This window comes from Alligator mississippiensis, chromosome 1, assembly GCF_030867095.1.
Source record: "Alligator mississippiensis isolate rAllMis1 chromosome 1, rAllMis1, whole genome shotgun sequence".
NCBI lineage: Eukaryota > Metazoa > Chordata > Crocodylia > Alligatoridae > Alligator > Alligator mississippiensis.
Window position 1 is genome coordinate 320,101,055 of NC_081824.1, and position 11,013 is coordinate 320,112,067.

The 11,013-nt window shown below is 42.0% G+C and overlaps 1 protein-coding gene and 1 non-coding gene across 5 annotated transcripts in view; one reads left to right on the forward strand and one right to left on the reverse strand.

The window, feature by feature from the left end:
* Positions 1-8,605, reverse strand: part of PPEF1 (protein phosphatase with EF-hand domain 1) — a 75,853-nt gene extending 67,248 nt beyond the window's left edge. For 2 of the 4 annotated variants that reach the window (XM_019495039.2, XM_014608248.3), the window contains exons 1-2: positions 8,426-8,605; positions 7,423-7,611 (exon numbers count right to left, since the gene is read on the reverse strand). The gene's annotated coding sequence lies outside the window, so the exon portion shown is untranslated. Of the gene's footprint in view, positions 1-1,800; positions 2,134-7,422; positions 7,612-8,425 lie in introns of those variants that run through there. The other 2 variants (XM_019495040.2, XM_006267600.4) reach the window with 2 other exon arrangements.
* Positions 8,606-8,708: 103 nt separating this feature from the next.
* TRNAV-UAC (transfer RNA valine (anticodon UAC)) lies at positions 8,709-8,781 on the forward strand. Its single transcript has one exon. It is a non-coding gene; the product is annotated as a tRNA-Val (tRNA).
* Positions 8,782-11,013: the final 2,232 nt, after the last annotated feature.

Below are 11,013 nucleotides of genomic sequence, written 5' to 3' on the forward strand. Positions count from 1 at the left end.
CATGACTACATCATCTGATCACTTGTACAATTATTCTAGATGAGTAATTTATAAAACTGTATACATTTTTCTGTATAGTTTACACTCAAGCCTTGTTACTATGTATTATTTCCTGGAGTGTGGTGTTATGGAGGAAATGAAGTTAGGAAGGATTTTGTAGAGTTAGCATAAAATAAAATTCTAGTAATTCACTGAAAGAAAATCATCACAGTTATTTTACACCATTCATTTACTTTACTTTTCCCATGTGAACATAATTAACGCTTTGCATTCAGTAAGTCATTCCTCTTATTTTACACTCTATTTGCGTTCACTATATGTGCTAGTGGCTAAAATTTCTTGCAGTGATAGGTCATGCCAAAACCTGCACGCGGCACACCTCTGAATTTTAAGATTATTTGGATCCAATTACCAGACTCTAAGTCCTAACATTTTATAAGTATATGGTATACTTGAACCTACCTGATATGAAAAAACAAATTAAAAGCATCCTAAACATAATTATGTATTGAGCAGTTGGGTATTTCGAGCAGACTTTTTGTTTGCACTTTCACTGCTACTGATCTTGGAGAAGCCTATATTTTTTGCCAAAATCAAAGACAACACTACCACAAACACCTCATGGCTACAGGGAACCTGCCACATGCCATGTAAAGTTTGATCCTAAAAGACAGTAAGCGCATTCAAATTTCTATTGGCTTTAATGACAAGTGAGGGATCACAACACCAGTATCTGGAAGCTGATAAGGCCTTAAGCCCTAGGGAATAAGGTGGTGCCATGCCAACTCAACAAGGTCATCAGATAATGACATGCCCAAACGGAAAAAAGCAAGAACTACAAGCACGTGAATATGCAAAGAGAATTTGAGAAATCAAGTTCAGGGGCTTTATATAAATACAAGGAGCATGTGCAGCAGATAAGGGATAAAAGGAAATTCATACTACTTAAAGGTTGATCAATAGAGGTATGTTTACTTTAAAAGTTATATATGGGGATTCATTTTTTCCCCTACAGAAAGAAAGAAGTGCATGCATTTACAAAAATTGTTACATGGAATATAAATTGTGCTATAGCTTAAGCAAGGCCATTACTTCAGCTATCATAAGCATGAGATTCCTGCAGTTGGTGAATCCTTTAAAATAAAAATTAAAATGTATCAAAATGCAAGTCCATATTCAGCAACTGGGGCCCAGCTAGATCTTAAGATTCAACAGAAGGGGACAACAATAGTATTCCCTTTCCTAAAGGTGGGGGGACAAGAAACTTCTGCCTCACTCTATCAGATATCTCCTGGGCTGCCTGAAAGCACTAGTCTCACCAAATTTTTCCTATCAGAAAAAGACAGTAGCTACAAATAGCGTGCATGTCTGTGTAGGGGGAGACAGGGGGAAAGCCCTGAGCTCCAATATGGAGACAAACACTAAATATCAGCATTTGTGCTGATTTAGAGTCAAACTCATATTCCTTAAACCAAATTTATTTTTGAAACTCAGTATGACGATTCTATAAAATGTATCCCTGAATTCCTCCATATTGTGGGAAGTACAGCACTTTTGCTCACAAAAAGATGTGTGAAATATGTTACATAACTTCAAATTGTAAAACAAATCTCTCCTCATTTATACACAGAAGCTCTGGATAATTAAACCAATCCATTTGGAAAATATCAGAGGGACCCCTTTTATCAAAGCAATAAGCAAAATCATCTATATCATCATATGCATTGTCATTTGCTGCACATGCTTGTGTATAGTATTTGCTTTTTACAAGTGAACTAAAAGTGATCCTAAAGAAATTACCTGTTTTCTTCTATGTCAGCATGTCAGCAGTGCAGAGGTTTTCCACAAGAGTATCTTTAGGAGAATTAAAAAAAAAAAAATCTCCTTTTGAAATCAGAAATGCACAGTTGGGGTGGAGAGCTGAAGGAGAATAGATGCTCTAGTTCTCTTGAGAGCTTTGAAGCTCACAGATTGCAATATACTTGCCCTCCTTGCATTTATACAGCTCCTGTGAGGATATTTCTCAAGCCCTGCTTTAAAAACCACACAAAACAAAAAGCTAATTTTCACCTTCCATCTTGATAGGAGAGCAGAGGACGGCAGATAGGGAGCTGCACTGTACGTATGCAGCTGTTACAGCTGTACTGTCACTCTGCTGCCTTGAATCTCAGGCAGAAAAAGGGATGTGCTAAGTTATCTGCTTCCAACCTGAAGTCACATGATCACCATTCCAGAGGAATGGCCGTTCTACAGGGACGAAAATGATTTGCATTTTAGCAGCCCTAGTACACAAATGGCAACAGTACTGCGGAGCTCTAACACAGTGGAGACTGGTGCCAGTGTAAGAATCCCCCCAGAAAAAATAAATTGTAGCAGTGTAGAAATGAACAGTATTAGCTTTATATGTATCTGCTAGCGCTGGAGTATTTTAGGAAGAAACATTATACTACAACCTTATGACTTGATTATTGCAAAATACTCAAATAGTATGATGAGGCGCACCACAAAAATGCCTAATAATTTCATGTTTTAAAATCTAGATCAGAGGTCTCCAACCTGTGGTGTGTGGACCCCAGGAGGTCCACAGACTATGTCTAAGGGGCTCGAAAGATGATTATGATCAATCAAAAGTATGTGAAAACCTACACTTACAATTCAAAGGGGTCCACACCTGCATTCAAAATTGTTTAGAGGTTCACAAATGAAAAAAGGTTGGAAGGGGGGAAATCATCCCTCAGAGATCCAATACTGAGACAAAGACTAAATATCAGCATTTGTGCTGATTTAGACTCAAACTCCTATTCCTGAAACAAAATTTCTTTTGGTTTAAATAAAATTTTCAAACTCTGTGGGTGCATCTACATGTGCCATTAACACATCGCAATTAACTCTGGTGCAGTTCATACCAGAGTTTATTGCTCCTGGGCACACGTGTGCCCAGGACCGAAGCACATTGAGCTGGGGTGGAGCAGCCTTGGATGACAAAGGGTCCAGGGGTTCAGCCCAGGGCTGCTGCATCCTGGCTCAATGTGTTGTGGAGAGGCTGGCTGGAGCACAAGGGAATTCCAGAGTGGGGCTAGATGGCAGTCAGCCATGGCACTATAGCACCCTTGTACCTCAGTCAGCCCCAGACACCATCTACATATGAGTTTCAGTGCATGTAACTACACCACTGTAGGATAGTACTTGTTAGGGTTACCGTATTTCCAGCCCCCGTCCCTGCTGATACCCCTCACTTCAGACCCACAGCCCTCTGGCCCTGCCTGTTCCCTGTGTTCCCAACCCTCTGGCCCCCTGTCCCTCTGGTGCTCCTCACTCCCAAGTCACTTACTCCCCAGTCCTGCTGGTGCCCCTCACTCCCAACCTGCAGCTCCCTGCCGCCAGCCCCCCATCCCCTAGTGCCCACAATCAGTGCCCCTCACTCCTGATTCAAAGCCCTCTGCTCCCCCAGCCCTGCTGCCCACACAGTTCCTTGCTGCCCCTGAAAAAATCCAAAGGCAGCCGCTACAAAAAATGTCCAGCCACCATGCTAGGAAAGAACACTAAACTCCTCAAGATCCACCAAGATATCAGAAGGTTCTGCCTCTTGTTTTTTCCAGAGAAAGTCCTGATCTCACAAAGCCATTAGAGACCCAAAGCACTTTCTGTAAGTGCAGCAATATCAAAACCGAAAATCCTGCAAAAACAGCAATCAGAACAGAAGTATTCTACCTACCTAAGTTTTCCCCATAGCTGTTTTTGCCCTTGCTTAAAAATTCTTGCAAAAAAGACTGTCCTGAGCTAAATCTTGATCTATCCTCCTGTAATTCTAGTTTTCCTAGAATACATATATCCATTGTATGTCTGCTCTCTAGTTATTCATAAAAATTTCTTCTCTGTCTCAGTGATCTGGTGAGACTAGTACTCCTGGGAACTTGATAAAAGGAATGTCCTGGGCCACCTCTCCAATTACCTGAAGGGATCATGATAACATGCAACTTGAGGAAATAAACAAATGTAGTTTCCAAGTTAACCCCTTCTCTGTTCAAGTCCAGGGATATATGTGTTAAATTTGGTCTCACTTCCAGACACAGCAAGCAGAACACACAGCTTCCACCGCTATAGAGCCCTTCATCTTCTCCTTTGCTCTTTTGCTCAACGTGCAAGTACTGAAAGGTACTTTATCAAGAGCTGGCAGTTGACAAAGCAAGTAGGCAGCAGACCATATCTTAAAAAAGAGATCTAGCTCTACCAGAACAATCATGAGTATGCTGACAGTGCAAAGGCTAGGTTACCTCTTATGACTGCATCCACCTGAACTATGGAAGAATTGTCTGAAAAGTCTATTTTACATTCCAGATAGCTTGGAAACACTCAGCTCTTAAACAGATCTACACACATGCATTCCATATACATAATTTAAATTCAGTTTCAGACTGATTTCAGGGAGGCTCCAATTACAGCGATTTAAATGACATTTTTCAAAGGACAGACTATGACCACAGGACAAAGAGAGTGTGTGTGCTCTTTCAGTGATCTGATCTTGCTTTTCCTCCTTTTCACTCCTGTTGCCATAAGGACCCCCAGAAGAATTACTTTTACAAGATCAAACAGTCTATGGGTGCTTCAGAGTAGGGGTGTCCAACTTTGGCACAGCTGGAGGCCACATGCAGCACTGGCTTGTGGTCTCCATGCTACACACAGGGTGGGTGGTTCCCACTCCCCCTGTGAGCCCTGCTGTCACGTGGGCTATGCAGCACACCGCCCCCTGGAACATCTCCTCCTCCCTCCTTTTGCTGCATGGGCTGCATGAGCGGCACACAGCCCCATCACACAGATTGCACCAGTGCACATGGACCCTGGGCCCTCCCCTGGTACACAGCCACAAGAGAGGCAGCCACTGGGGCCCACAAGCTGCATATTAACTGTCCACAGACCACACAGCCTGTGGCCAGATGCTGGCCCCTCACAAGACTGCCAACTGGACAGCCCTGCTTTAGAGCATAAACTAAAAGCCAGGATCCCTACCTGAAGACAGTACCACCCTATTGCTGACTGGGCAGAATAAAAGTATAACATTTAAGAGAAATAGAATAAACAAGACTAGAATATTTGAGAATGAGGACAAGTAATAAGATAACACAATTACTCGTTTCTGCCTTGTGCATATCTTGATGGTTCTAGTAATTTTGGTTTAGTAAATTAACTCACTCTCCATAAACAGCATGGCAGGAGTCTGTTGCTAAGAGGGATCTGAAAGAGAGGAAGTAGGTAACATAGTGCACAGGCAGTAGAAAACTCATACACTGGAGGCAGCATGGAAAAAAGGAGTGGGAAAAGGATAAAGACGAGACAAAGTCAGAGACATAGGCTTTCTTCTGTCTAAAAATATCACATCATATATCACACAACAGCAAGGGGTCACTAGACAAGCAAAAATATTTTTTTCAATACTTTAATTTTTTCCCCTCCTAAAACACCATAAAAATCTAACTTGAAAACTAATCCTCTCCAAATACCCCTTTCTTCATTGCAGGTCATAGTAGCATGTTTCTCTGGATAAGGCAGAGATTGGGGCTAGGGACAGACATTCAAAAAGCCTGAGGATTGAATTGATTCAATCTCTGCAGGTTAGTCTAACGTGGCTAGGCTAAATCGGTTTTGTAACCAGACAGCCATTTCAGAAATGCAGGCACATACCTGCAGTGGCTCAGGCTATAAACCAGGGGGGTGCTAGAGCAGCCATTCTCAAACTGGTTTATGTATGTTCTGTTACAGGTTTAAACCAGTCTCTGATTACTTAAGCTGGTTTATGTGTAATGTCTGTCCCTAGTCCTATCTCACCCATTCATCTTCTGTGTGACGGTGGGCAAACAGTTCACCTCTGCCCTTCAATCTCACCTTTTATCTTTGGTTATCTTGTATGTAGTTTGTGAACTGGCTAGGGTCAGCTCTGTCTTTCACCATGCATGTGTGACAGTAATCTGATCTCTGGTCAGGCCTCTCTAGTTTAAACCAACAAACACTTTGGATTTAAAGTTACTTAAGGCATTATCATTAATGGTAAGTAGCAGTCACCTCCCTGCTGAACAGATCTTCAGTGCCTTAGTTTGGGTCCCCCAGAAGCCAGTTAAGCAAACACATTTGGATTATAAAAGGATGTTACTGATTTTCAGCATCTCGAAGTGATTGTCTTTAGTTTTCTAATATCAGGACTGTAAAGCAGTAGTTGAAGCCATTATGTATGTGGGAGAGGGAGCTGGGAGTGTTCATGAAAGTCATTATATTTCCATTTCTTTCCCTGTCACCCTGAAAATACATCTCAGAAACTGAAATCCAAACATTTTCTTCACTGGGTCAATAAATCATAAGGTATTTCCTCAAAATGTGATCAATGCAAAAAGTGATAGTATGTACATTTCTCAACAACAGATGGAAACAAACAAATTTATAACTTTTTTTTACATATATTTGAACTACTGAAGATGATCAAGTTCCTGACTGTTGTAACACTGAATAATGGAATTTCTAATTGCAAATTTCAGTCCCAATCTTACAATAATATACTACTAGTAGTAATCCCACTGATTTCAGAGCAGTAAAATAATCAAATGCAGAAGTGTAAGTCCTTACTGTGAAGGGGGTCATTAGGAAATCTGCAAAGTGCCAGTGCTGAGAAGTGGTAGTATGATACCTAGACAGTATGTTTCATAGAGCACATACACAAACATATACACAAATTTATGGCATAAAAATTGAGAAGAGCTGTTTAGATAAAGAGAGTATTAGTAACAGAAGAGAATGAGAGAAGCTCTTCTTAAGCATTGGGAGCCCTCTGCTGACAGAATCAAAAAGGCTGAAAGCTGAATTGACATGGACTGGATAGCCACAGTTCTTGTATTCACTCAAAGACATTCACAGGAATGTAACAGTAACGATCTCATTAGGAACCCCAAACCTCACAATTAAGGCATCCTTTAATTATTTGACATACATTGTATTTGGGTACTACCGATGTTATATGCTAGAATAAGAAACAAAAAGAGATGTTGTATTCATGAGCACAGTTCTAGGCCTTTCTTTCTTTTCCTGGCTTTTATCTTTTACAGAAAAATCTTTCATGCTTTCATCCAGATTTTAAAAAGAAACCATCTTTAGCTTGTATTCTTAATGTTGGCATACTCATTCTTTCAGTCAGTATGAATCTTGTAAGAAAAAACATTATAGCTACTATGGCAGCCACGGTGGACTATTTAGCAGCTTTCTAAAAAGGGCACTATTAAGACTCACAAGGCCCAAATTCAACTATTTCATTAACACCCATTAAAAGCAATTTTCCATACCAAGAAAGTCATCAACCTCATACTAACCACTAAAACAACAAGAGTTAAAATAAATCCCAATGTGCTACATAGCACTTTCCCATCCCCAGTTTACACATACCCACACAAACATGCTCTTCAGAAACAGCAGGGCCATGTATGCATCTTCCTCTTCACCCTGCCAATTCCCTTTTTGTCAACCTGTTGGGTAGTGAAATGAAATATACCAGCTGGAATCTGTTCTCTGGTGGTTCACAAGAATGGAGCAACTAATAAACGCAGGGGACCCACAGCAAGTACACAAACATGCCTGAAAATATAAAAACAGAGCTGTCATTCCTGACAACAGAACTTTTTAAAACAGGCAATAAAAAAAAAAAGGTGCAATTAATCCTTTTATATTTACGATTTCTGGCCCTTCAAAACTATTTTTGTATCAGGGCTGAAAAAGTGATATTACTATATTACACTGTGTTAATTCAAGATCCTTTGCTGGCAACTCAGACATGCAGTGAAACCCCCATATTGAGACTCAAGCAACAGAGGCCCCAATTCTGCGAAGAGCGACTCAGGGCCCTGCCACACATTCAAATTACAGCTAGAGAGAAACCAGCTATGGCATTGTCACTTATTTTCAAGCACTAACTTTGTAGCTGGTTGGCTCTTTTTATAACTGGATGGACATTTCTGTGGCATGATAATTACTGTGCACGTGTGGCCGGTCTAGCTTTGCATGTGTGGCCAGTCTAAATTGATTGCATGGCTCACCAGTGAATTGTGTGATATATGGACCAAGTGGCAGGGGTCTCACACGCTTAACTTTACACGTGGTTACACTTCTCAGCAGTAAACAGTTGTGTGTTCAGACCCCTGGTACTCGCACACAGCATCCTGGCTTTGTTCGCATTGGAGAACCGAGCTATGTTATTACTTTATGAACGTGATAGGTTTTAGCTCAAGGTTTTAGCTGAAGGTTTTAGCTCAGTTCTCTTCTGAAGCCTGGTGACGAAACCTGTTCTCAAAATCACGTTCTCCCCAGAGCACATGTAATTATTATATTATTAGGTTATAACAAGGCAGCATGACCAGCTCTTCTGCAGCTCCCTTCCCCCCCAAAAAGGTACCTCGGGGCGGTGGAAGGCCAGCACGGTTTACCACGGTTTCCTTAATGTGTGGACAGATATTCGCCCCTGAGGCACTGCCGGACCATCCCTGCACCTCCCAGGTCGCTTGCAAGCTCAAGAGCAGGGGAATCATCTGCAGGCGCGCAGCCGGCCGCTCCCCCCCCCCCCCACACAGCGTCCGGCCCGCCAGGCGGAGCCGCCACACACGGCTGGGCGGCGCGATGCGACGCGGGGCGGGGAATCTCCTCACAAGAGCAGTGCGGCCGATAGGGGATATTGCGGTGGTTCCATAGTGTAGTGGTTATCACGTCTGCTTTACACGCAGAAGGTCCTGGGTTCGAGCCCCAGTGGAACCAAGAGCCTGGGCCTCATTTTGGTTTCTTTTGGGCTCGTGCTGCGGATCATTCTCCTCAGCATTTTTACCCGCGGGTTTACAGCACATTGGCAGGGCGGTGGGCAGGCATGATTTGCACCCCCCGTGCATGAGAGAAGGAAAAACCCCACAGGGAAGTAAGGCAGCCTGGCCTGGGGTCCTCCCAGCAGGTGTAAAATGTAAACTGAGCCTCTTAGAAGCACAAAAGGACCCTATTTGCTGAAAAAAACCCTCATTGTACACTGTAAGAAAAATGCAAATAAGCCTTCTGAGTTACTTTATATTGCGATGCTCATGCCAGCGAGTGAGTGCATGAGGACTGGGCTCTCCAAGTTGAAGCCTCTTTATTTTGAGGCAAACTGTCATAAGAAAGCGCTGACAGCAAACTGATTTAGCTGATCTGATTTGGGGCACAAAAAAATTCCCTTAAACAAACAAACAAGCAAACAAACCCCAACAACAACAAAATACCAAAAACTCAAAACGTTTGTAACAGGATTAAAAGAGTTTAACTGATAACGTGTGTTTTGGTCTGTCAAGTGAACTGTGCGGTGGTCACTTGGGGTTGGTAGAGGTACAGCTATTTATGTATGTAGAAATAAATATTTTTGCAAATATATATATAGATATATATCTATAGATAGATATATAGATATAGATAGATATCTATATTTATGTATGTATGAATGTATATGTATGTATATATACATATATATATATACACACATACATACACATGTACACATAAGTCAGATAGATAGCTAGATAGTAAACTCAAAAGTCAGTTAAGATTCCCTGCAACTGACTTGGGTTTTGCATATGCTGCATCAATGAACTGCCTCAAAAATGATCACACATTTTGAACACTTTTACCCGTATTGATCATACATTGTACCAGGGTTGAAATTATTGTACAAATACAATCATTATCCTACCCCTGGCAACACTGGGTCCTTCCACCCTCACCATGTAGGGCGTCCTTACTCCGCTGCAGGGAAGAGGCTGGGGCAGGGTGCCAGGAGGTTGGACCCACAGTCGAAGGACCAGCTCCTGTGCACAGGCACTCAGAAGAGCACCACTTTCTACAAACCCATGACCTCCAAATGGGAGGCAGAGCTCTTGAGTGCAACCCCCAGGCCCCTGCCCCCTGTATTACACAACTTACTGGTGAATCATGCAGAAAAATCAAACCAGCCACAGGTGCAACGTAATAGTCACACAATTACCTGGTGATTTGCGCGATAAATTTAGACCCTCCACAAATGCAAAGCAATAGTCACGCGATTAGCTGGTGACTCACACAATAAATTTAAACCAGCCACAAATGCGAAGTAGTAGTCACACAAGTAGCTGGTGAATCACGAAATAATTTGAGACCAGCCACACTGCAAAGTAAGGCTGGCCCTGAGTGCAAAGTAATGGTTGCAGAATTAACTGGTGGATCACACAATAAGTTTAGACCAGCCACAAATGCAAAATAGTGGTCACACAATTAACTGGTGAGTTGCACAATAAATTGAGACTGGCCACATGTGCGATGTGAGACTGGTCACACATGTGAAGGAATGGCCACATAAGTATATGGTGAATCGCACAATAAATTGAGACCAGCCTCTCTGCAAAGTAAGGCCAGGCACAAGTAGAAAATAATGGTCACAGAATTAAGTGGTGAATCGTGCAATAAATTTAGACCAGCCATGAATGCAAAGTAATGGTCACACACTTAAAGGTAAATCATGCAATAAATTGAGATCAGTCACACATGCAAAGAACTGCTACCCATGCAAAGTAAGACCAGCCATGAATGCAATGTAATTATCACACAATTAACTGGTGAATCTCTCAATAAAATTAGTGTGTCCATGAATGCAAAATATTGGTCATTAAATTAACTGGCGAATTACCCACTAAATTTGGACCAGCCACATGTACAAAGTGAGACTGGTCACAAGCGCAAAGAAATGGTCACACAATTAACTAGTGAATCACACAATAAACTGAGACCAGCCAGGAATGCAAACTAATGGTTGCACAATTAAGTAGTAAATCATGCAATAGATTTCATAGATTTCATAGACATTAGGGCTGGAAGGGACCTCGGAAGATCATCGAGTCCAGCCCCCCGCCCAAAGGGCAGGACGTCAGCTGGGGTCATAGGATCCCAGCAAGATAAGCATCCAGTTTCATCTTGAAGGTGTTCAATGAAGGCGCTTGA